Genomic DNA, 27636 nt, shown 5'->3' on the forward strand with positions numbered 1-27636 from the left:
AGGAGAGGCCGCGGGAGTAGGTACGGTTGAGCCTAGAAAATATGGGCTCCTTCCAGGTTAGTGGGGCATCACCAGCTGGGTTAGTGGGCGTGAACGGTTTGGTTAGTGAGCTTGGCGATGTTTCCTCCCTTTCAGTACAGTCATGCATTGAATAAGTGCCGCTAAAATAATAATAATAATAATATAGCACACGACTTTACTTTTTATTTCCTTTTTTTTTAATTTTTACTACCTGAGTGCTGAATCCAGGTCAATCCCAGCTCAGCTCAGCACTCGAGTACTTTTGAACCCTTGCTGGTCTTGACATCACAGAAAAAATGCTGTAAAAACGCCACAAAAACTGCAAAAAAAAAAAAAAAAAGCAGATGACTCCCAGGAGACATCCTGCCACAATATCAGGTTTTGGTCAGGAAAAAAAACAGTGCAAAAACCTCCTGTGTGAACATAGCCTAAAGTTGCCTTTTAATATGCCGACTTTCATATGGTTTATGTTGTGTCCTGAAGCATAGAAATGTTTGGCCACAGGTAAATGTTTTTTTTTTGTCTGTAATTGTGTGTCGATGAGACTTCATCCTTGCGCTCAGTCTCTGTCCTGTTTCTCCAATATAGAGACCCCCAATAGGATATATAGTGCATAGGATTAAGTACACCACATTGGAAGAGGAACATGTGAATGTCCCAGGAATCTTATAGTTCTTCTCTGTGTTAGGGATCTGTATCCAATCTTTGGTATCTACATGAATGTAGGTTTTCCAGCTCTTTACAGTGCAAGGAGAAGTTCCTCTTGGTGTATCTGAGGGCATTGATCTTAGGATCATGATGTTCCTTAAATTAGGAGGTTGCCTGTTGCATAGCAAGGGTGGATCTTTGAATATTGTTTTTAGCCAGTTATCCTTGTGTAGAACATGGTGAAGTTTCATAGCCATTTTTCTCAGTACCTCAAGCTGTGGGTTGTAGATCACCAGCAGAGGTACTCTACTATTTTCCTCTTTTTGTTTGTATTGAAGCAGTTCACTTCCAGGGGGTCCTTATGGCTCTAATGATCTGATCATCAATGGAGTTGGAGTGGTAGCCTTGGTTTAAAAATGTCTTTTTAAGATAGAAATAAGTGTTCATCTCTGTCTGCTGGGCTGGAACATATACGATTGTATGGGCCTGACTGTAGACAATAAACTTTTTAATGTGTTTGAGGTGGAAGCTGTCCTATCTGAGGTATGTGGAACGGTCAATTGATTCTGATACACCAATGTCTGGATTGAACCATTTTGAATTTTTATGGAGGTATCCAGGAAGTTGATTTCTGCTTTGAGTGGTCCAATGTCAAGTTTATGGTATGATGAAATGCATTGAATTTGTCATGGAATTTTAGAACTTCTTGTTCAGACTCGGTCCAGATTATTAAGATAGCATTGATGTAACGGAAAGAGGCCAATGGTTTGAGGGAGCAGGATGGTAAAAAGTCATTTTCCAGTTTAGCCACGAAATGGTTGGCATACTGTGGTGGCATTTGTTTGTCCATAGCAGTTCTTGTGCATTGTAGATATAGCTCCTCGCTGAAAGAGAAAAAGTTGTGTGTGAGGATAAATCTGGTGAGTCTTAATACAGACTCAGAAGGGATCCTATTAGTTTCAAGAAACATTTGGCAGGCGGTTAGTCCATCTTCATGTGGGATGTTAGAGTATAAGGATTCCACATCCACGGTGGCTAAGATGGTACTCTCAGGTATGGGATCTATTGTAGATAGCTTTTTTAAAAGGTCAGTGGTGTCCTGTATATAGCTGGCTGTCTTCCTTCCGGCAGTTTAACATTTTCCAGCCACCCAGAGAAAATTCCCATCCTGGGATTCTCAGGTATTAAGTCCAGAAGGTTTGCGGAATCTGTACACAGACATCTGATGACTCTTTTCAACTCCCTCATATAGTTTGAGATTGGGTCATCATCCAGTCTGGTGTAGTATTGAAAGTTGTCATGTTAAAATGCAACTTCAGATCACAAAATCATGAAAGGGTCTGGGAATACAAATTTCATTACAATGTTTGACTCTGTCCGTAGCTAAAAAACGCTGCAAAAAACGCTGCAAAAACGCCCAGTGTAAACATAGCCTTATATCACAAAATCATCGAAGGGTCCGCATCTTTATGGAACTAAGGTTTGGGAATAGAAATTCATTACAATGTTTGACTCTATTCACAAAGGATTAAATCTGTCAGGAGGATTTATGACCCACTACAAAATCTGAGGAGTCTGCCCCAGAGACAGTGGCGGCACCAGGTCTCTGATCCTACATGGATATTGGGACAATAAAACTTTCCCACCACTAATCAAAGCTAATTAAGGATTCATTCTCTGAGCTCAGTATTTGTTTATTTAAATGTCCTATTATACCATGCCTTTGCTCTGTGTATATCTTTGTGTTTCTTCACATACTTTTTTATACCATGCCAGATGAAGAGTCCTGAGAAGTCTCGAAACTTGCTTTGTAACATCATTTATTTTATTATTGCTAGTCATTAAAAGGTATCACAACTACAAGATTATAATTTTGTTTCTCTCTCTCAGAGAAATCAGTTCAAGAAGTAAAACCATGGCTGCCTTAAAGGCATTACAACTATGACTGGTGTACCGGGCCCGGTGAAGACGGTGGGCCCGGCCAAGTCTGGGGTAATTACTTAGCTTTGTTAAGCCCCGAGCAGGCCGGGCGTCCCCTACCCCCTTCACCGAACCCCATTCACAGCAGAGAGACCTGCAGAGTTGCTTGATTCACTACAACATATCACTAAGTTGCAGGCGAAGCCACTTACAGCATTGGATGCAAATTAGCCATGTGCTGCAACTGCACTGGACAACTAGAGGAGGACCAGGCACTGCAATACATATTATATATTTACGGGGCCCAACTGACTCACCAGGAAACTGGCGACTGCCGATGTGCTCAGAAAGCAGTTAGGGACCCTTTCAATGGAAAGCTCCTTGCAGCTCTCAGCTCTGCGCAGTGCTCTACAGGACACTCCGCTCTTCCCCCGGGTGACAGCACGGGGGAGAAGATGCTGGGACTCACCCCTCAGGAGAGGATGGAGGCCGCAGCCAGTGCAGCTGAATTCTGAAGGAGTCGCGGGCAGAGCTGAGGGGCAGCAGGAAGATGGAGGCCGCACAGCTCCACATCCCCAGCAGGAAAGGAAGCCCAGGACAAACTCCAGGGGCCATCAGCAAAAACAGAGAGCTGAGTATATACTTGTTGGATTTGTCTGTTTGTTTATACATACACACCTATGTTACTTGTACTGTATATAATTGTACATGTCTGTGCATATATAGTATATGTGTGTGAATATGTGAATGTATATATGATGTGTGTATGTGCCTGTGTGTATACAGTGTATGTATCTCTGTGCATAAATAGTAAATGTGGCTATGTGTGTATACTGTAAAGTATACAGTGCCTACAAGTAGTATTCAACCCCCTGCAGATTTAGCAGGTTTGATAAGATGCAAATAAGTTAGAGCCTACAAACTTCAAACAAGAGCAGGATTTATTAACAGATGCATAAGTCTTACAAACCAACAAGTTATGTTGCTCAGTTAAATTTTAATACATTTTCAACATAAAAGTGTGGGTGAATTATTATTCAACCCCTAGGTTTAATATTTTGTGGAATAACCCTTGTTTGCAATTACAGCTAATAATCGTCTTTTATAAGACCTGATCAGGCCGGCACAGGTCTCTGGAGTTATCTTGGCCCACTCCTCCATGCAGATCTTCTCCAAGTTATCTAGGTTCTTTGGGTGTCTCATGTGGACTTTAATCTTGAGCTCCTTCCACAAGTTTTCAATTGGGTTAAGGTCAGGAGACTGACTAGGCCACTGCAACACCTTGATTTTTTCCCTCTTGAACCAGGCATTGGTTTTCTTGGCTGTGTGCTTTGGGTCGTTGTCTTGTTGGAAGATGAAATGACGACCCATCTTAAGATCCTTGATGGAGGAGCGGAGGTTCTTGGCCAAAATCTCCAGGTAGGCCGTGCTATCCATCTTCCCATGGATGCGGACCAGATGGCCAGGCCCCTAGGCTGAGAAACAGCCCACAGCATGATGCTGCCACCACCATGCTTGACTGTAGGGATGGTATTCTTGGGGTCGTATGCAGTGCCATCCAGTCTCCAAACGTCACGTGTGTGGTTGGCACCAAAGATCTCGATCTTGGTCTCATCAGACCAGAGAACCTTGAACGAGTCTGTCTCAGAGTCCTCCAAGTGATCATGAGCAAACTGTAGACGAGCCTTGACATGACGCTTTGAAAGTAAAGGTACCTCACAGGCTCGTCTGGAACGGAGACCATTGCGGTGGAGTACGTTACTTATGGTACTGACTGAAACCAATGTCCCCACTGCCATGAGATCTTCCCGGAGCTCCTTCCTTGTTGTCCTTGGGTTAGCCTTGACTCTTCGGACAAGCCTGGCCTCGGCACGGGTGGAAACTTTCAAAGGCTGTCCAGGCCGTGGAAGGCTAACAGTAGTTCCATAAGCCTTCCACTTCCGGATGATGCTCCCAACAGTGGAGACAGGTAGGCCCAACTCCTTGGAAAGGGTTTTGTACCCCTTGCCAGCCTTGTGACTCTCCACGATCTTGTCTCTGATAGCCTTGGAATGCTCCTTTGTCTTTCCCATGTTGACCAAGTATGAGTGTTGTTCACAAGTTTGGGGAGGGTCTTAAAGGGAACCTGTCATCAGAAAATTAGCTATAAAGCTAAAAGTTCCCCCCTCTGCAGCTCCTGGGCTGCATTCTAGGAAGCTTCCTATAGTTTTTTTGGCACCTTTTATAACAAAATAAACACTTTGTAAACTGGTACCTTTTCGTATGCAAATTTCTAAAATCGTCCATGGGGGCGGGCTGCCTGGGGTCCGTTGCTGTCCTCCTGCAGATTTACGCCGCCCCCGAACGCTGAATTTCAAAAGCTCAGGATGCCGCCCCTGGGTGCCCGTGGTCCCGCGCATGCGCTGTTCCATTGTAGCGGTGCCGTGCACTGCGTGCACGTATAACCGCTAGTGACGCTTGGCGCGGGCACGAGGTTATGGGCGGCGCTGTGAGTGTCATCAGTAAGTGCCGCCCATAACCTCGTGACCGCACTTTCCCCTATGACTCCAGCGTTATGTGCAAGCGCTCGCTGGCCTGATGCCCGGATGTCCCCTCCTTCCCATCTATTTCCTGCTGCTGAGCAGGATGGGAAGGAGGGGACGTCCGGGCATCAGGCCAGCGAGCGCTTGCGCATAACGCTGGAGTCATAGGGGAAAGTGCGGTCACGAGGTTATGGGCGGCACTTACTGATGACACTCACAGCGCCGCCCATAACCTCGTGCCCGCGCCAAGCGTCACTAGCGGTCATACGTGCACGCAGTGCACGGCACCGCTACAATGGAACAGCGCATGCGCGGGACCACGGGCACCCAGGGGCGGCATCCTGAGCTTTTGAAATTCAGCGTTCGGGGCGGCGTAAATCTGCAGGAGGACATCAACGGACCCCAGGCAGCCCGCCCGCATGGACGATTTTAGAAATTTGCATACGAAAAGGTACCAGTTTACAAAGTGTTTATTTTGTTATAAAAGGTGCCAAAAAAACTATAGGAAGCTTCCTAGAATGCAGGCCAGGAGCTGCAGAGGGGGGAACTTTTAGCTTTATAGCTAATTTTCTGATGACAGGTTCCCTTTAATTAGTCAGAAAAGGCTGGAAAAAGAGATAATTAATCCAAACATGTGAAGCTTATTGTTCTTTGTGCCTGAAATACTTCTTAATACTTTAGGGGAACCAAACAGAATTCTGGTGGTTTGAGGGGTTGAATAATAAATGACCCTCTGAATAAACTTTTCACAATTTAAAAAAAAAAAAAAAAAGAAATAACATTCTTTTTTGCTGCAGCGCATTTCACACTTCCAGGCTGATCTACAGTCCAAATGTCACAATGCCAAGTTAATTCCGAATGTGTAAACCTGCTAAATCTGCAGTGGGTTGAATACTACTTGTAGGCACTGTATGTGCCTGTGTATGTTCCTGTATATATGTGCATGCGTCTGTCTATATATAGCATATGTGAATGTAGATATGATGTGTGCATGTGCCTGTGTATGTTCCTGTATATATGTGTATGTGCCTCTGTGTATATTTAGTATATGTGCATGTGTGAATAGAGTATATGTATATGTAACTGTGTGTGTGTATGCATACTGTATATATATATATATATATATATATATATATATATAAAATTCAGGGTCACTTATCCTCCTCAGGACCAGGAATTCCTCTTTGCTGCTGCTCTGGTCTATGTTTGCAGCCATGATGTCATGACTAAAGCATTTGACTACCGGAGCCAATCACTGAGCTCAGTAGTCACACCAAGGTAGAGGGCATCAGTTGTGGAGCCCTGTGATTAGCTAAAGTGATCACGTGTGACATCATCACTGCAGCCTGTAAATATAGACGGCGCAGCAGAAAGACATCACTGGACCAGATAAAAATGAGTAACTCTGATTTTGCTATATTTCCCCAGCGCAACATGATGAGCACAATAAAACTTAAAATGGTAAAATGGAGACCCCACGAGACCCAGCGCGCAGCAGTGTGATGAGCTCATCACTCTGCAACCTCACCACACTGCTGTAGGTAACAGAGCCAACTGGGACAAGTAAGCAATCCGTGAGTGTGTGGGGGGCCCACTATATCCGACCCTTGCCTTGCTTCACCTGAATGCACGTCAGAATGTGCACATCCAGCTGAAATGCATCGCTGCTCACAGAGGATGATGTGGGAGCCGAGGAGGGTGAGTAAATTTTTTTTTTCTTTTTCCGGACACAAATATGCCAGGAAGGGGCCATATATACTATGAGGATGACATAAATACCAAGAAAGGGACAGATTACAAGAAAAGGATATACATACCAGGAGGGGCCCATTTTGTGACATACAGTTAGGTCCAGAAATATTTGGACAGTGACACAAGTTTTGTTATTTTAGCTGTTTACAAAAACATGTTCAGAAATACAATTATATATATAATATGGGCTGAAAGTGCACACTCCCAGCTGCAATATGAGAGTTTTCACATCCAAATCGGAGAAAGGGTTTAGGAATCATAGCTCTGTAATGCATAGCCTCCTCTTTTTCAAGGGACGAAAAGTAATTTGACAAGGGACTCTAAGGGCTGCAATTAACTCTGAAGGCGTCTCCCTCGTTAACCTGTAATCAATGAAGTAGTTAAAAGGTCTGGGGTTGATTACAGGTGTGTGGTTTTGCATTTGGAAGCTGTTGCTGTGACCAGACAACATGCGGTCTAAGGAACTCTCAATTGAGGTGAAGCAGAACATCCTGAGGCTGAAAAAAAAGAAAAAATCCATCAGAGAGATAGCAGACATGCTTGGAGTAGCAAAATCAACAATCGGGTACATTCTGAGAAAAAAGGAATTCACTGGTGAGCTTGGGAACTCAAAAAGGCCTGGGCGTCCACGGATGACAACAGTGGTGGATGATCGCCGCATACTTTCTTTGGTGAAGAAGAACTCGTTCACAACATCAACTGAAGTCCAGAACACACTCAGTGAAGTAGGTGTATCTGTCTCTAAGTCAACAGTAAAGAGAAGACTCCATGAAAGTAAATACAAAGGGTTCACATTTAGATGCAAACCATTCATCAATTCCAAAAATAGACAGGCCAGAGTTAAATTTGCTGAAAAACACCTCATGAAGCCAGCTCAGTTCTGGAAAAGTATTCTATGGACAGATGAGACAAAGATCAACCTGTACCAGAATGATGGGAAGAAAAAAGTTTGGAGAAGAAAGGGAACGGCACATGATCCAAGGCACACCACATCCTCTGTAAAACATGGTGGAGGCAACGTGATGGCATGGGCATGCATGGCTTTCAATGGCACTGGGTCACTTGTGATTATTGATGACATAACAGCAGACAAGAGTAGCCGGATGAATTCTGAAGTGTACCGGGATATACTTTCAGCCCAGATTCAGCCAAATGCCACAAAGTTGATCGGACGGCGCTTCATAGTACAGATGGACAATGACCCCAAGCATACAGCCAAAGCTACCCAGGAGTTCATGAGTGCAAAAAAGTGGAACATTCTGCAATGGCCAAGTCAATCACCAGATCTTAACCCAATTGAGCATGCATTTCACTTGCTCAAATCCAGACTTAAGACGGAAAGACCCACAAACAAGCAAGACCTGAAGGCTGCGGCTGTAAAGGCCTGGCAAAGCATTAAGAAGGAGGAAACCCAGCGTTTGGTGATGTCCATGGGTTCCAGACTTAAGGCAGTGATTGCCTCCAAAGGATTCGCAACAAAATATTGAAAATAAAAATATTTTGTTTGGGTTTGGTTTATTTGTCCAATTACTTTTGACCTCCTAAAATGTGGAGTGTTTGTAAAGAAATGTGTACAATTCCTCCAATTTCTATCAGATATTTTTGTTCAAACCTTCAAATTAAACGTTACAATCTGCACTTGAATTCTGTTGTAGAGATTTCATTTCAAATCCAATGTGGTGGCATGCAGAGCCCAACTCGCGAAAATTGTGTCACTGTCCAAATATTTCTGGACCTAACTGTATATACCAGGATGGGGACAAATAAATCAGGATGGGGACATATTTACCAGGAGAGGCCCAGGATGGAGACATATATATATCACTAGAATGACATATATGCTAGAAATGACACAAATTAACCAGGATGGGAATACATATAACAGTATAGCGCCAGGAGGGGGACATATATACATAGAGGATATAATAGAGAGGCAGTGTGTGTGTTGCGATATACAGAGAGGCAGTGTGTGGGAGGATATCTATAAAGAGGGGCAGCTTGTGTGGGGAATAGTATACAGAGGGGCAGTGTGTGTGGGGGGATATTATATAGAGGAGCAGTGTGTTGTAGAAATATTATACAGAGAAGCAGTGTGTGATGGAGAGATATAAAGAGAGGCAGTGTATGGGGGGATATTATACAGAGGAGCAGTGTGTGGGGGTATATTATACAAAGAAGCAGTGTGTGGGGGGATATGCAGAGGAGCAGTGTCTGGGGGGATATTATAGAGAGGGGCAGTGTGTATGTGAGGATATTATACAGAGGGGCAGTGTGTGGGGGAATATTATACAGAGGAGCAGTGTGTGGGGGGATATTATACAGAGGAGCAGTGTGTGGGGGGATATTATAGAGAGGGGCTGTGTGTGTGTGAGGATATTATACAGAGGGACAGTGTGTGGGGGATATTAAACAGAGGAGCAGTGTGTGGGGGTATATTATACAGAGAAGCAGTGTGTGGGGGGATATTATACAGAGGAGCAGTGTATGGGGGATATTATAGAGAGGGGCAGTGTGCGTGTGAGGATATTATACAGAGAAGCAGTGTGTGTGGGCATAATATACAGAGAGGCAGTGTGTTTAGGAGATATTACACATGGGGCAGAGTGGGAGAGATATTACAGAGAAGGGCGGAAAAAGTGGTGCATTATTAATTTTCTGAGAGAAATACTTCATTTTCTGGAACAACTTCAAGGGTGCTAACACTTTCGGCCATGACTGTGTCTATATATATATATATATATATATATATATATATATGTGTGTATATATATATATATATATATATACTAGAAGGTGGCCCGATTCTAACGCATCGGGTATTCTAGAATTAACGTATTGTGTAGTTAATGTATGATTTTTGTTATATATATAGATGTTGTTGTGTGTAGTTGCCAGTGTTTGTGTAGGGCGCTGTAAATGTTCTGGGTGTTGTCTGGGTGAGGGGGTGTGAGAGTGGTGTTGTTTGTGTGTTGCGTTGTGTGTTGTATTGTTTGTGGAGCGCTGTGTGTCTGTGGTGCTGTGTGTGTTGCGCGGTTTGTGTGGGTGTGTGTGTGTGGGGTGGGTGTGGCTGTGGGGTGCGTGTGTGTGTTTTGGGGGCAGGTATGTTTTGTGCAATGTGTGTGTTGTGCAGTATGTGCATATATTTGTGTGTGCCGCAGTGTTTGTGTGTTGTGTGTGTGCAGCATTGTCTGTGTGTGTGGGTGTCTGTGTAGGGCGGTGTTTGTGGTTCCCAGTGGTCCACCCCCCATGCTGCACCCCCCATCGTGCTCCATCTCCCATGCAGCACTCCCCATCGTGCTCCATCCCCCATGCTGCGAACCCCTCAGAGAGGAGTATAATAGGAGGATTATAATAGGAGGAGTATAATGGGAGGAGTAGTCCTGGGGAAAGAGGAGTATAATGGGAGGAGTTGTCCAGGGGGGAGGTGTACAGGTGCCCAACGTGTGTGGGGGGTGTGGCCGAGCGGGCATAGTGTGAGGGGGCATGGCCTAGCGGGCATAGTGTCAGGGGGGCGTGGCCTAGCGGGCATCGTGTGCGGGGGCGTGACCTAGCGGGCATCGTGTGCGGGGCGTGGCCTAGTGGGCATCACGTGCAGGGGCGTGGCCTAGTGGGCATCGCATGCGAAGAGCGTGGCCTAGCGGGCATCACATGCGAGGACGTGGCCTAGCGGGCAGCACATGCGGGGGCGTGGCCTAGCAGGCATCGCATGCAGGGGGCGTGGCCTAGCAGGCATCGCATGCGGGGGACATGGCCTAGCGGGCATCGTTTGCGGGGGGCAGGCCTGGCCAAAAGGTTAATCCATGCGGGGGGCGAGGCCAGGCCGAGCAGCTAATCTGTGTGGAGGGGCGGGGCCAGGCTGAGCCCAGCAGCCAATCCGACGGTTGTCACTGTAAGGACACAATTTTGGAGCAAGACAGACAGACAGACAGAATAAGGCAATTATATATATATAGAAGATATATATATATATATATATATATATATACACACAGTATATATATTGTGACAAGGCAACTGGCCTGATTATGAATGGTCAGTATGTACCATGGAAATGGTGTGATTCTGGAACTCCTTGCTGGTACCTGTAATGCCACGGGTCCTTAGTATGGTGTTCATACAGTCAAGTATCATGGATGGCCGGAGAGATGGGTGGGTCTGGTCATCCACATACTCCGCCCATGGGTGTGTTGGAGGTGTCATTGCTGACTTCTAAAATGGAGCCTAATGTTTGGCACAAGACAGAGAGTGTCTCAGAAGCAGCCAGTGTGGAGCGGCTGCTCATCTGCCAAGAGAGGTACTGAAGCCTGCCTGAAGGAAATGCCCCGAGAGAGAGAGGGTTCACTACAGCTGACTGGAGGTCAGTGGGAACCTCTTGTGAGAAGCCTTGATACTGTTCTGACCCTGAAGTGCCATATTTGGAAATGTGAATGTTGCTCTCCTGCACTGAACTGCTGTTTGTTTCATGTACCTGTGGCATGCTTTATGAGGTGTGAATAAAGCAACCTGGACTTTTTTTTATATACAACCGTGCTCCTGTGTGCTACCTTGGAGAACAGCAAAGCGACTGAGTAACCCCCTGATGATGCCGTGTGTGAAATGTGTGCAACGTTACAATATATATATATATATATACATATATGTTTCAACAGTGGCGATAAAACTGCAGAAGGTTTGAGGGTGGAGGTGGAGCAGGGGTGGAGCCTGGATGGATTCTCAAGGGGGCCCAAACATTTTGTCAGTATGGGGCCCTGAAATTCCTAGTGGCGGCCCTGAGTATAACAGCACAGTTCCGTACAATGTTTAGCAGTCGCTGTTTTACTACCACACCTCAGCTCTTACTGAAAAGAGTGGCAGCAGATGTTACCTGCAGCCTAAAGGGCACTTTACACGCAGTGATATCGCTATCGATATCACTAGCGAGCGTACCCGCCCCCGTCGGTTGTGCGTCACGGGCAAATTGCTGCCTGTGGCGCACAACATTGCTTACACCCATCACACATACTTACCTGCCTAGCGACGTCGCTGTGGCCGGCGAACCGCCTCCTTTCTACGGGGGCTGTTTGTGCAGCGTCATAGCGACGTCACTAAGCGGCCGCCCAATAGAAGCGGAGGGGCGGAGATGAGCGGGACAAACATCCCGCCCACCTCCTTCCTTCCTCATTGCGGGCGGCCGCAGGTAAGGTGATGTTCCTCGTTCCTGCGGTGTCACACGTAGCGATGTGTGCTGCCGCAGGAATGACGAACAACCTGCGTCCTGCAACAGCAACGATAATCGTGAAAGGAACGACGCATCAATGATCAACGATTATGTAAGTAATTTTGATCATTAACAGTTGTTCGTGTGATTCACACGCAACGACGTCGCTAATGAGGCCGGATGTCACGAATTCCGTGACCCCAACGACATCTCGTTAGCGATGTTGTTGCGTGGAAAGCGGCCTTTACCTTAACAGCAGCCACTAGACAATGTGCAAATCTATGGTGTTCTGCTCCATGCATTGTTTACATCCATCAGCCACCAGATGTCATAACAGCTGCCTCAGGGTGTTGCTGGGTATCGCGACTCCACCAATTACCTATTCTTTGGATAGGTTTTGGTTAACCCCTATATAAATGTAGGGTATGGGAAATGCATAAGAATTTGGCTTCTAGAGCACTTTGCATTGTAACTCTGCACCACTGTGTCTATAGAGATATATGCTTGATAGCTATGGCAAAAATTAAGAGACCACTGCAAAATTGTCAGTTTTCTGATGTTTCTCTTTATAGGTATATTTTTGAGTAAAATGTAAATTGTTCTTTTATTTTATAAACTGACATGTCTCTGAATTTCCAAGCAAAAAATTTTGTATTTGTTTTCTGAAAATGAGAAATGGTCAAAATAACAAAAAAATGCATTGCTTTCAGACCTCAAATAATGCAAAGAAAACAAGTTCATAATCATATAGAAACAACAATACTAATAATGTTTTAACTCAGGAAGAGTATTAGAATATTCATGATTTTTAATCACAGCTTTCATGTGTCTTGGCATGCTTTCCACCAGCCTTTCACACTGCTTTTGGGTGACCTTATGCCACTCCTGGTGCAAAAAATTAAGCAGTTCTTCTTTGATTGCTTGTGAGCCATGTTCCTTTTCATTACATTCCAGAGGATTTCAATGGAGTTCAGGTCTGGAGATTGGACTCGCCATGCCAGGGTTTTGATGTCCTTCATTCACACATTCATTGACCTAGCTGTGTGGCATGGAGCATTGTCCTGCTGGAAAAAATAGTCCTCAGAATTGGGGAACATTTCCTGAGCAGAAGGAAGCAACTGTTTTTCCAGGATAACCTTGTATGCGGTTTGATGCATACATCCTTCAACTTTTGTTGCACGATATCACTTTTGTTGCCAGCGGTTTAGACATTAATGGCTGTGTGCTGAGTTATTTAACGGGCACACCAAATTTACACTATTACATAGGCTGTACACTGAATACTTTACATTGTATCAAAGTGTCATATCTTCAGTGTTGTCCCATGAAAAGAGATGGATACAATATTTACAAAAGCTTCAGGGGTGTACTGGCGTTTGTGATATACTGTAACATTTAATATATAGTATAAAATAGAAATGTTCTATTTAATGATCAGAGCCTGAGATCTGACTTAATTTATCGCATTAATAAGAAAAAACAGAATGCTTTTAGGTTAAGATCTTTAAGAAGTATATTATGGCAATATGCAGCAAGTGCCAGCTTTTTCCTTTTGACCATCTTATCAACAACATTAAAAAATCCTTTTGTAAGAGCTATTTTTGTATCTTTTTTCATCAGCCGGTTGTCCATGAAGCAATGGGTGTGAAAGGAAGAGCATGGAAATGCAATACAATGATTCTACGAACATATAAGCTTAAGAAAGGTCAGTATCCTAGCTTTGAAATTGCCAACAACACGCTCTGGGCACGGTGCTGAATGACAAACATGCCCCCCCCAGGTGGATTTCAAGATAACATAACCCAAACAAAGTGGTCTCTTGCCATCCAGTAGCAAAGGAAATGCCTCCTTAGTGAGAAAAGGCTAACTGCTTCCTGTATTTTTCTCCGAGCTTCTTCAAGAATGAAACACATCCTTACTGTAGGATGAGGCCACCCTGATCATTAAAGAGTTTGCAATGCCCAGATAAACAAGAATGGGGGTGGCAACAACGTACTGTAAATATGAACGCAAGCAGACATAAATAATACAGGGGGCACATACAAGTGCCAGCGAAGAAGAAAATAAACATTTTAGGGTGTATGCTCGATAAATATAGACCTGATGCTTAAAATAGTCTGGAGCTGCATTACATCAATTAAGCTCCTTCAAAGAAAGAAGGCATCAAAGAAATGACATTTGTTTGTGACTTTCAGCATTTATTTTTACACATTTAACATTAAAAGAAAACCATTATTCCAACGAATCCTTAAAATTCTACTACTTCATCTTCCAGAAATATCAATGTCTACCTATCCCAACCTTCTCAATAATCTCTTCTAAGGAGATTTTCATCAAAATTGAAACAATGGCTGGATGCTAATAAATCAAAAGCCAATGCAAAAGTCAATGTTTGGTAATATTGAGCTACTCTCTGTTTTATGGGGAAGGCCATGTTTAGCAACAGGCCTACCTTTTCATTCATTGAAATACAATCTAAACTTATACAAAGAACCTAAATAAGCTATAAATAAAGATTAATATTATTTCAGAATGTTGCCACATTACAAAAATATAAATTGTTCTATAAAAATAATAAGTATGAATGCCATTTTATCTTATTCTATAGAGTAAGCATTCCAGATGACCCAATGTGGTATCATGGCACTATAGAAAGAAAATGTTACAACTTGCACATGGTATTTCTAGGTGCCACGTACAGGTATCATGCTATTAATGAGCCCTATCATTTATGATCATTTGTGATGATCGCTCTGTCTTTCAAGAACAGACGCGCATAAATATCTAACTGTAATGTTAATACATGAGTGCTATGTAAAAAAAGATAACTAAATTGGCTAAATTACCATATATGTCATGCAGATACCAATCCATTACCATTACAGAATGAAACATTGATAGTAATGGTATATTAATGATCGAGAAAAGCCTCCAAATTAATCTCTTTATTTTCAGGGGTTGACGAGTGGATAGATGGCTAAGTGGAAATCTGAATAGAATGTAGATGAAGCGCTGATATTCTCCAGGATATTAAACAATTCCAAATTAGATTACAAAAAAAGAGAATGCTATGGGTCTCAGACAATGGCAATAAAAGTGCCATTTTTTTTTTTTAGAAATTCCAGAATTTGTTTTTTACCACTTAAATAAAATTAAAACTATACATATTTGGCAGTTACTAACTTGTACTGACCTGTGGAATCATACTGCCAGGTCAGTTTTAGCATATAGTGAACATGGTAAATAATAAAAACAAGATCATGGAATTGTACTTTTTTGCTATATCATCGCACTTGGAATTTTCTTCCCGTTTTCCGGTACAATATGGGGCAGAATGAATGGTGTTATTCAAAAGTACAACTCATCCCGCAAAAAAACAAGACCTCATATGGCTATACTGATGGAAAAATAAAAATGTTATGGCTCTTGGAAGAAGGGGAGAAAAAAAAATGACAAATGGAAAGGGGTTGAACTATGATGGAGGTTCTGTATAGTGTATGAATGGAACTTTTATACTGTGGGTACAGAGTTACCAATTTATGTGACACTCCAAAACAAAGGGTTTTCTAGGAACAAATTAGTTGTTTTCATTATAATAACTCACTTATTTATATATTACCTCTCCCTACCTGCTCTCTTTTCTGAAATCTGGTGGACACATGTAAGCGATGTGTATGTGATTGATATAAAAGCCACAGAGGCAATGAGGCTAAGTGATCCCCAACCAGATACTTCACAAAGATTTTGACAATATACAAAGAATGTTTCCATTCTATTGCAGCAGGAGCAAACAAGGCCATGAGGAACTGGCCTAAAGGTCATGCTTTGCAAAAAGATACGGAAAAATGGGTCTTAAAAAAGTGATTCCTAGCACCTTTGACACATTCAGAGCAGGAATGAATGTGTCACATGGATTTATGTCTTTTTACATCAATTAAGAAATGTATTCCTCAGAGCATCTGGGGGGATCACAGCCCGGACCAGACCCCAATCAAAGGACAATAAAACTTTCACACTGCTTATCTATGAACTACAGCAATGTTCATGGCCACAACAGTTTGCCCCATTGCCATAGTGATAGTTCTGCTTCACATAACTGGTCTTCTTTACTGCTCCATTCTATGTCCTGTTGTGTATAAATATGTGACTCTTCAGATTTTGTGTTATACTAAGCCTGATGAAGACCTTAGTAGTCTCAAAAGCTTGCTATTATTACCATCTTTTCAGTTAGCCATTAAAAGGTATTAACTACTGAGGACTCTCAGTTCTTTTAAACAACCTTTTTTTAACCTAGCATAAGAACACTTTGAAGTGAAAACCAGCTGTATATGACAGTGTACCCTAGTGGGCAAACATTTCGTATCGTTGGCAAATATTAGCTACTTTTATACACATATGATAACTGTGTGCCATATTCCAGCAACAGACTGATATTTTTGTGGTAACTGCCTGGACAGAAAAGTAGAGGAAACAAAACTTACTATAAAAAAAAAATGACGATATATACAAGCTAAAGACACTTGTCAGCATCCATCAGGCTTCTAAGGTCTATGGGTAAGGTGTATACATTGCGACCTTTTCTTCATGTAACGGATACCTTACACAGAATGTGAATAGACCGTTATACTCACAAATGACAACTGCTATGTGACATTTTTAATAAGTGTATTATTAGCAGTGGTAAAATAAAGTGACATTTTCAAAATAACAATTTCAGGCAAAAATACCCTGAAAACGATCCTACAAATGTAGCCAATGATTTACACCTATTTCAGAAAGGCACCTCTGGCATATGTCATGTGTCCAGTGTTTCAGTCTGCAGCGCCGGCAAAATGGATATTTGGTCTTGAGTTACAGTATTCAAAACGATTTATTACACAGAAAAGCAAACTGCTTTTTCTCTGGATTAATCAATGTGAAATAGTCACAGGTCGTTTGCTACATATTTAATGCAAAATCTACTTAAAACTTCAAATATATTTAGGAATCCTGGAACAGTAATAATCTCCTGTAACATCATCTGACAAAAAACAGACACAAAGGGATGAAAGGTGTACCCCGGTACTTCCGTCCTGAACTTTCTGTGATGTCAGACACAGCACAATGACCACATCTGTTGCTCTAATTATTTACAGACTATGTCTGTCTCAGCCGTTCTGTGCCCCGCATTCAATTTCATATTTGTAATACGAACTACTGACAAAATGCTAAATAAAACACAAAGTAAACACACCTTTCTCTGTCTACACTAATGGAGCATCACTGTGCTCCATAGACCCAGGGAGACATTACTTCTGTGTTAGGTTGCCTTCACTTATTGAATGTTCTCAGTGAGAGGAACAAAACTGGCTAACACGGTACCAAAACCTTTTCAGGTTGCCTTCACACACAGCTTTTTCATTTGTTTGTTTCACTTTTTCTTGTTTGTTTGTAGGCTTTTCATAAGAAGTTCTATCATTAAAGATGCAGCTAGATGTTGTCTAAAAGTCAATAGGAAATTCTAAAATTGAAATGACTTTTTTTTTCAGTGTTTAGCAATCACAGCACGCTCTAGATATCGTGAATTCTTCCAGCAAATTGGTGATGTTTTTCTCCCAAAGATCTCCAGTGTTTTTTGTTCTTAATTTTAGAATCATATGACTTGTACTAAAAAAAAAGCAACAAAAAAAAACTGAAAAAGGTGGCACTAAAGCACATTTACCAAACCTAAATTTGAAAGAGAAAGCTTTAAAATGCACCAAATTTTTCAAAGTGGCACATGCTATTTAATAATTTGAGTGTATGTTTAGCTTGCTTAACACTAGAAGTCCCAGAGAGGGGTCATTTAATATTTCTACCTTTGGAACCCAGAGATGGGTCGAATGACCTGAAGGATTTTAGCTAACATCCTATAATCACCGTCTTTTGTTCTGTAATTAAGGCCATTACTATCGCACCACAGGAGGTTGTTCCATTGAGTTTAGCCATTTAGTTTCTAGTTAGTTCTATTCAGTTTGGACTAAGGGTCATTTGACCCTCTTTTGGGACTTCAGGGGGGAAGCTCGAAATTTCTGTGACTTCTAGTGTTAATCTATATTTTCATCATCAATTAATTTGTTAACTTTGGTTCATCAAATTACAAACTAGGGCACTATTAAGGCACAAATGATTGCAATTTATGCCACGCTGATTTCCATACTTCATTAGCAGTAGGTCATGCCACCTTGTCAAACATGGCAGAAATGTGTTCAAGGCCAAGTTCACACTAGAGTATAGCATCTGACACGAGAGCATCAGATGCGATATGCTAACGACACTCAAGCTCAAACTCTGCTGTGAGCTTGAGCCGAGTGTCATTCACTGTGTTCTGATTTTCTTGCATGTGAGAATGAGATCACAGGTGAGGAGAAGAGGAAGAAATTAATCTCTCCACTTTCTACATTGTCTGTCTCTGTGTATTGGATTGCACTTGGATGTCATCAGTGAAGTTTGATGTTTCACAGGCACCCATAGATTTGTATGGTTGCAAGTGGGCCGAGACATACTGCCAAACGCAGCATGCTGCCATTTTTTTCTCATGTGGAATCGGCATGAGAAAACACTCACAGATGATTGATTAACATTGATCTGAGTGCAGATTTTCTCGCATTGCACTCGTCCAATTTAGACGTTAATGTGAGCGAGCCCTTAAACTCATAAAATAGGTGGTAAATGTTGGCTGTATGGTTTCAAGCACATACATTACTCACAAAAAGTTAGGGATATTTGGCTTACAAGTGAAAGTTCAGGATGATCCAAAAATGCACCCTATCCTTTTCAGGTGAACGTCATGTGACCTTCTCTAAACTATTGATTGTACATGTCCAACTGTTCAATGTTTCAGTATTTTTTGCCAAACTTGCTGTTTTCTAAAACAAGGAGCTTAATGGCAAAATTCCAATAGGCGTTTGATGCATGAAATAGCTAATACATTTCAGGCTTCAATTAGAATTGGTATGTGAACAGTCGTCATCATGCTGGTTGCATTTTGACATCCTAAGACCAAGACAACACCTAACAATTGATTAACAGTACCTCGCCATTGCGAGGCCTTAAACAGAATGTTCACAGATGAAAGTAGCTACTGAACTTAGAGTGTCACAGAATATCATCAGCAGGTTGCTACAGAGATACAGAGAAACTGGAAGAGTCACAGAAAGGCCTAGACGTGAGCGTTCTTTGACCACATCCCACAGTGATGACTGCTTCATTGTGAACAATGCCTTTCAAAACTGGGTGATAAATGTCACCCAACTCCGGGATGTAGCGCCGCCATTGTGGCGCCCCTGGGCTTCAGGCGCCAAAGGGTACTACACTACTTTTCAGGGGTAATATCTATCCCGGGTTAGGAGGGAGTTAACCTGCTGGTGCCTTCACAAAACACACACATACAACAGCAAAGGGCCTTCCCACAGGGGGTTGGACTAGGGCAGACAGGATAGTTAGCCATCACGAAGCATGGGACTTTCCCAGTCGCTAGGACAACCACTGGCAGCGGGCACCATATGGGGAAGAAGTAGGCGCAACCATCACACTAGTGCAGACCTTCCCAGGCACAGCTTGGGATAACATCCAATACAGACAAAGGGAGTTAAGCGTTCCTGTCTCTACTTGGGCCCGTGGCTTGGAGCTGGAGGCTCAGCCCGGGTTCCGGATAGCCAATGAGGGACACTTCATTAGAAAGACTTTCACGGGCACCAGTGGTGACCGCCGACTATCCGGGATTGGCTGGAGCTCATCGTGGCAGAGATCGGTACTCTGGGGCAGCGCCTGAACTACTTGTGAGTAAAAGACCTGGAACCGCAGCCCCTGCCTCTTAATTGCCGACTCGACCGCCCAGCGCTGCGGTGCCAACGGGGACTACCACCCCCCCATCTCTCCTCTATCATCCTCCACGGGGTAATCCCGCTCTGCCTGTGGTGAGCGACACCATCCCAGCTGCGACGATTACCATCAGCCCCAGAGAGCAGCACTCGCAGCGGCGGCCCATCCCTGACCACGTACCACAGGTGGAGTCATGATCATAAAAGACTTTCCTAAACCGTCACTACCACCCCCATCCTCCATCCTGCCTCCCGTCCTTCGTCATCCTTCCCTTCCTGTACGTCTCGGGGTCACAAAACCGGGTCAGGCCAGCCAATGACAATGCAGAGCATCTGCACCCCTGGCCCAGCGACGTATCGGGTGAAAACACCCTCAACCCCAGGGTGTTACACCATCACTGCACTGCTCTGCCTCTCTCCAGCAGGAATGTTAACTCTCTGACCCCCGTGGCTGGACTGAGCCCTGCCTCGCCTTCCTGCAGTCCTCCATGTGGGTCTCTTCTGCCTCCTGCTCCTGGGGTCTGTGCATGCCACACAGGTACCTCAGAATTACACTTCGTTTAATAGTTACCGACAACCGAACCACACAGAGGAGTAGTTGAACAGGCGGGTCTTCAGGTGCTTCTCCCTGTCCACTCCCCTTGAGTGACAGCTCTCTTTCAGCATGGGTGCATAGGGAGAGACCGGTCAGTCATTAGGAGTGAGTGGTCAGAAGCAGCTGGGGACCCACCTGCCTGATTAGTCTCCAATGTGGCATTTCCCCATCCGGTGCGAGTGACTGACAAGTCTCTCCTTATAAACATGTAAGGAGAGACCTGTCACACCAGGACCGCTGGTAGGGAGAAGCCACCAGTGACCTTCCTGTCCAACTAGTATTTTGTGCAGCTCGGTAACCCAGCAGCTATTAAACAATGTCTTCCTCTGAAACGCCGTTGTGTTTCAGGGTATAACATACCTGGCTGAAATCACACAGCCAGTGGCTGATACATGCTGCCCGTAGATTGGGCAGCATGTATCAGCTAACAGGATCCCTTTAAGCTAGTTTTCTGCCTACTATGGCATATGATTTAATACCCCTTTGTACTGAAAGACATGTATAAAAAAATGCAGATTGGTTTCAAATTTAATTCAGTCTTTTAACAAAACCCTCTTCTGTCTTAAATTTCCAAACATTCCCAATTTGATAGTACTAGACAGTCTTTACTATAGTCCTGGCAAAATAACAGCTAGAATACCAGTGTGGTTATATAGCTTTGTATTATGACAGCATGCAAGGCAGATATGTGTTGCATTCATACTATGTGGTCTGACAGGTAAAGTTTCTTCTAGTGCAGTGATGGCAAACCTATGGCACGTGTGCCACACTGGGCACGCAGAGCCCTTTTTGCTGGCACGCACGCTGTCGCCACACTGAGCCACTTTGCACTGTCGGTGTGATCGCGCTGGCAGTTCAAAGTTGTGTTGAGCAGAGGTGACATTTCTCCTCCCTCTGACACTCCTCCTCTCCTGTTGCCTAGGAAACGGAGGAGCGTCAGAAAACGGCGCCGGCATCCTGTGGCCGCGCGGGAACTGAACTGACTGAGGACCCAACGGCGTGCAGCGGAGGAGCGAGTGCTGGAAGGTGAGTTTGTTTTTTTTTTATTTTTAAGCTGTGTGCCGCTGTGCCAGAGCACGGGGAAAACAGAGCACGGGGCAAACAGAGCACGGGGCAAACAGAGCACGGGGCTCACAGAGCAAGGCACGGGGCAAACAGCACGGGGCAAACAGAGCCCGGGGCAAACAGAGCCCGGGGCAAACAGAGCCCGGGGCAAACAGAGCACAGAGCAAACAAACAGAGCATGGGGCAAACGGGGCAAACAGAGCATGAGGCAAACAGAGCACGGGGCAAACAAACAGAGCACGGGGCAAACAGAGCACGGGGCAACCAGAGCACGGGGCAACCAGAGCACGGGGCAAACAGAGCACGGGGCAAACAAACAGAGCACGGGGCATACAGAGCACGGGGCAAACAGAGCATGGGGCAAACAGAGCACGGGACAAACAAACAGAGCACGGGGCAAACAAACAGAGCACGGGGAAAACAGAGCACGGGGCAAACAGAGCACGGGACAAACAAACAGAGCACGGGGCAAACAAACAGAGCACGGGGAAAACAGAGCACGGGGCAAACAGAGCACGGGGCAAACAGAGCACGGGGCAAACAGAGCACGGGGCAAACAGACAGAACGCGGGGCAAACAGACAGAGCACGAGGCAAACAGACAGAGCACGGGGCAAACAGACAGAGAACGGAGCAAACAGACAGAGCACGGTGCAGGGCATACAGAGCACGGTGCAAACAGAGAGCACGGGGTAAACATGGAAAGCATGGGGCAAACATGCAGAGCACGGAGCATACAGAGCACGGGGCAAACAGAGCATGGGGCATACAGAGCACAGGGCAAACATGGCTGCAAGGATGGGGGAAACATACAAAGATGGAGAGAAATGTGCAAAGATGGGGGAAATGTGCAAAGATGGAGAGAACCTTTCAAAGATGGGGGAAACATGGCTGCAAAGATGGGAAAACATGCAAAGATGGGGGAAATGTGCAAAGATGGAGAGAACCTTTCAAAGATGGGGGAAACATGGCTGCAAGGATGGGCGAAACATGGCTGCAAAGATGGGGGAAACATGCAAGGATGGGGGGAAACATGACTGCAAGGATGGGGGGAAACATGACTGCAAGGATGGGGGAAACATGACTGCAAGGATGGAGGGAAACATGGCTGCAAGGATGGGGGGAAACATGCCAGAATGGGGCACATTTAACAGGATGGGGTACATTTATCAGGATGGGGGATACATTTACCAGGATGGGGGATACATTTACCAGGATGGAGGGATACATTTACCAGGATGGGGGGAAACATGAAAGGGTGGGGGGAAACATGCCAGGATGGGGGTACATGAACATGCCAGGATGAGGAAAAATGCCAGGATGGGGAACATTTAGCAGGAAGGGTGACATTTATCAAGATCGGGTACAATTACCAGGATGGGGTACGTTTACCAGGAAAGGGAACATTTACCAGGATGGGGTCATTTAACAGCATGGTGGAACATGCCAGGATGGGATACATTTACAATGATGGGGTACATTTACCAGGATGGGGTACATTTACCAGAATGGAGGATATTTACCAGGAATGGGGTACATTTACCAGGATGGGGAATATGCTGGGATGGGGTACATTTACCAGGATGGGGCCATGATGGGGACAAATAGACCAGAATGTAGGAAATATATATCAGGATGGGGGAGATGTTTACCAGGAAGTGGCCAGGAAGGGGGACAGAACTACACAATGAAGGGGGAGGGGAGCAACTCGTACATCTTTATGGGATTTCAAGATGTTCAGACTTTGAAATGTAGATGTGGATTACAGGGTGAAATCTGATTGCATTCCATGCTAAAATCTCTGTCTAATATGCTGCAATTTTTTCCAGAAAGATCAATCCAACTGCTGTGTCTGGAAAAGGGCAGGGGCTCAGGTTCAGTGTGTGGTAAGCAGGCATGAGCGTGATGCCCCCTGCTGAAGAGAAGAGAAGACTGCAAAGGTAAGGTTACAATCAATTATTTACATAATAGGATTGGTTGGCACTTCGGAAAAAATTGGTTTAGGGCTACAGTTTGGGCACTCGACTGTGAAAGGTTCGCCATGACTGTTCTAGTGCGTACTGCCAAGTTGGCAGAGGGAGACATATTGGCCAAACAATGCTCCCCCTAGGAAAGTAAAGGGAACCTGTCAGGTGCAATATGCACCCAGCACCACGAGCAGTCCTGAGTGCATATTGCTAATCCCTGCCTGACCGTCCCTGTATCTAGTAGCATAGATAAAGGCATCGTTAGAAAATGTATTTCTAAAGATCCTCTATGATATGCTAATGTGTGCAGGGACTAGTCACAAGGTCATTCGTTCCTGCGCTCATTCACCCTCTTAGCATATTAGCACGTCTACAAAGGCTATCTAACTAGCTAACTAACTATATTCACCTTTTTTGTTCCACTATGTTACTTTTGCTTGTGACATTAACATTTAATATTTATTGCAGTACAAGATTATGTATTTCACAGCATTTTTGCCTCTCAGTGAATGTCTGACGAACATTTATTAGAACAGGTAATGGGATGTGCATACGATGTCTTTGTCAGGTGGGTGAACCCGTTGAGTTATCAAGAACACTGAATTTTATTTCCCTAAGTATTTTTTCTTGCATTTCAGTAATTTCCTAAGCACTTTTTGATCAATAATGGCCTTCAGGATTTTTTTGAGCCATCCCATTGTCTTTACTGTAAAATATATAGCGTTTTCAAAGCAGAAGATGCCTGAAGAATGGTCAGATCACTTATTTTATCTGCTTGGCAGCTTAGCAAACATGAAGCAGTTAAAAGACACTCAAAAGACTGAACTTATGTACAGCAAGTTGTTTTTACATAGAAAAGAAGACATTCATTCTTTTGAGTTATCAGGGTGCTTTTTCAGGCAGGTTTCACAGTGAATCTGCCTAAAAGGGACATCATGTGCACATATCATGAGACATACAGTGCTGGAGTCCTTTATTAGTCCACTGGTTGGGCTGACAGATACGACCTTCAGCCTCCACAATCCTGTCATAGGGGTCTTTCCTACTTTGTTTAAATCACTTTGTACTGTTCTCACAATTGACTGTAACATCAAAGGTCTCAAACCGTCAAGATCAGCATTATCTCAACTCTCAGCCATTGCTATGATAGGCTGACAGTCACAGCCTTCCTGTGATGTCATCACTCTGCCATACATTTCCAGCATTGGTTTCCAAATACCTACATCCAGCACCATCAGTATAAAACAGCCATTCGTAATGAATTGTTTTATTCCATAAAAACGCTGTTTTTTTTCTTTAATGTCAGTTATGTAACAAAATTATAGGTGTGTGACCAATCACAGGGGCCCAAGAGGTTGGGGGGTGGGGGGGCATGTTTACCTCTAAAATAGGTAGAATTGTGCACCTTGATGAGCTCTTAGGCTATGTGCGCACATTGCGTACTTACATGCAGTTACGCTGCGATCTGCACCGCAGCGTAACTGCATGCGTCCTGCGTCCCCTGCATAATCTATGGAGATTATGCAGGAGACGTGTGCACGTGGCGTATTAGAGCGCAGCGCTTCGGCTGCTGCCCGAAGCGCGCGTTCTAAGAAGTGACATGTCACTTCTTTCATGTGCTCTGCATGCAGCTCCAGCTCTGTCTATGGCAGGGGCTGCACGCAGAGCGCATGGAATCGGCTTTTTTTTTTTCATTACGGACTGTTTCTGCAGCGATTTGAAGCGCACGTGTGCTGTTCAAATCGCTGCAGAAGTTTCTGCAGTGACAGTACGCAACGTGCGCACATAGCCTTAGGCTGCAAAGGGCCATATATTGTTTTTGCACAGGTGCCCTTTTCTGTCTGTGCCCACCAGTGGCTAGGGACATAAATAAAGGCCACTTTACATGCAGCGATCGCACCTGCCCCTGTGGTTTGTGTTTTTTTTTTTTTTACTATAGTACAGTTGGAATAAATTTGTGAATTTTCACTTTTTATATGATGCATGCCAATTTCAGATCGTGCTGGTTCCCTTTTTTTCCTTGTTTTGACCGTAGTTATGCTACAATTCTGGTGACTGACCAACACCATACCATGCACGCCTGATTTTGGTTTGCAATGTATTCCTCCAGTTGGTAGCTGTTCAGATTCAGCTACCTCACCCCTTTCCACAGGCAATGCTAATTAAGCACCATTCTTGGATCTTGTCCGCCTTTATCAATGGTTGCTGTTTGGCACTGGGAGGGTCAGTTCTGATATAGTCCTGGTATGTGTAGAGCTTGCTCCACATGCTGGGACCTGGGCTGGTCTCTATCCACAAGTGCCTTTTTTTGCAACATAGAAGCGGCTATATACAGGTTGCAGGTATGTGTGCTCCATTATGGTTCTGCTTTTAACTTTATCTAGGAGGCCGCATGGCACATGAAATACAGAATGTAGAGTAGGACCCCCTATTGAGATTTGCCGTGACGTTGGCAGGGGTGGCTCAAAAAATTGATCAATTATTTGCTAAAAATCTCATTTTTTTTTACTATAGTACAGTTGGAATAAATTTGTGAATTTTCACTTTTTATATGATGCATGCCAATTTCAGATCGTGCTGGTTCCCTTTTTTTCTTTGTTTTGACCGTAGTTATGCTACAATTCTGGTGACTGACCAACACCATACCATGCACGCCTGATTTTGGTTTGCAATGTATTCCTCCTGTTGGTAGCTGTTCAGATTCAGCTACCTCACCCCTTTCCACAGGCAATGCTAATTAAGCACCATTCTTGGATCTTGTCCGCCTTTATCAATGGTTGCTGTTTGGCAATGGGAGGATCAGTTCTGATATAGTCCTGGTATGTGTAGAACTTGCTCCACATGCTGGGACCTGGGCTGGTCTCTATCCACAAGTGCCTTTTTTGCAACATAGAAGCGGTTATATACAGGTTGCAGGTATGTGTGCTCCATTATGGTTCTGCTTTTAACTTTATCTAGGAGGCCGCATGGCACATGAAATACAGAATGTAGAGTAGGACCCCCCTATTGAGATTTGCCGTGACGTTGGCAGGGGTGGCTCAAAAAATTGATCAATTATTTGCTAAAAATCTCATTTTTTTTTACTATAGTACAGTTGGAATAAATTTGTGAATTTTCACTTTTTATATGATACATGCCAATTTCAGATCGTGCTGGTTCCCTTTTTTTCCTTTTTTTCGTAATTACATGCAGTTACGCTGCGATCTGCACCGCAGCGTAACTGCATGCGTCCTGCGTCCCCTGCATAATCTATGGAGATTATGCAGGAGACGTGCGCACGTGGCGTATTAGAGCGCAGCGCTTCGGCTGCTGCCCGAAGCGCGCGTTCTAAGAAGTGACATGTCACTTCTTTCATGCGCTCTGCATGCAGCTCCAGCTCTGTCTATGGCAGGGGCTGCAGGCAGAGCGCATGGAATCGGCTTTTTTTTTTTCATTACGGACTGTTTCTGCAGCGATTTGAAGCGCACGTGTGCTGTTCAAATCGCTGCAGAAGTTTCTGCAGTGACAGTACTAAACGTGCGCACATAGCCTTAGGCTGCAAAGGGCCATATATTGTTTTTGCACAGGTGCCCTTTTCTGTCTGTGCCCACCAGTGGCTAGGGACATAAATAAAGGCCACTTTACATGCAGCGATCGCACCTGCCCCTGTGGTTTGTGCGTCATGGGTAAATCGCTGCCCGTGGCGCACAATATCGCTAGTACCCGTCACACGGACTTACCTTCCCGACCGCGCTGGGCCGGCGAACAGCCTCTTTTCTAAGGGGGCGGTTCGTGCAGCGTCACAGCGACGTCACACGGCAGGTGTCCAATAAAAGCTGAGGGGCGAAGAGCAGTCGCATGAAAGACACGCCCACCTTGTTGCTGGAGGACGCAGGAACAGTGCTGTTCGTCTTTCCTGGGCTGTCACACGTAGCGATGTGTGCTGCCTCAGGAATGACGAACAACCTTCGTCTAAAAGGAGCAATGACATTTGGGATTTGAACGACGTGTCAACGATCAACGATTAGGTGAGTATTTTTGATCGTTGGCGGTCGCTCGTACGTGTCACACGCAACGACGTCGCTAACGAGGCCGGATGTGCGTCACGAGTTCCGTGACCCCAACGAAAG

The 27636-nt window shown here is 44.4% G+C and overlaps 1 protein-coding gene across 4 annotated transcripts in view; it reads right to left on the minus strand.

Moving 5' to 3' along the window:
• BCAS3 (BCAS3 microtubule associated cell migration factor) overlaps window positions 1-27636 on the minus strand; it is a 1792248-nt gene that overhangs the window by 1167666 nt on the left and 596946 nt on the right. The gene's annotated exons all lie outside the window — the stretch shown is intronic.

The sequence above is a fragment of the Anomaloglossus baeobatrachus genome, chromosome 2, assembly GCF_048569485.1.
Source record: "Anomaloglossus baeobatrachus isolate aAnoBae1 chromosome 2, aAnoBae1.hap1, whole genome shotgun sequence".
NCBI lineage: Eukaryota > Metazoa > Chordata > Amphibia > Anura > Aromobatidae > Anomaloglossus > Anomaloglossus baeobatrachus.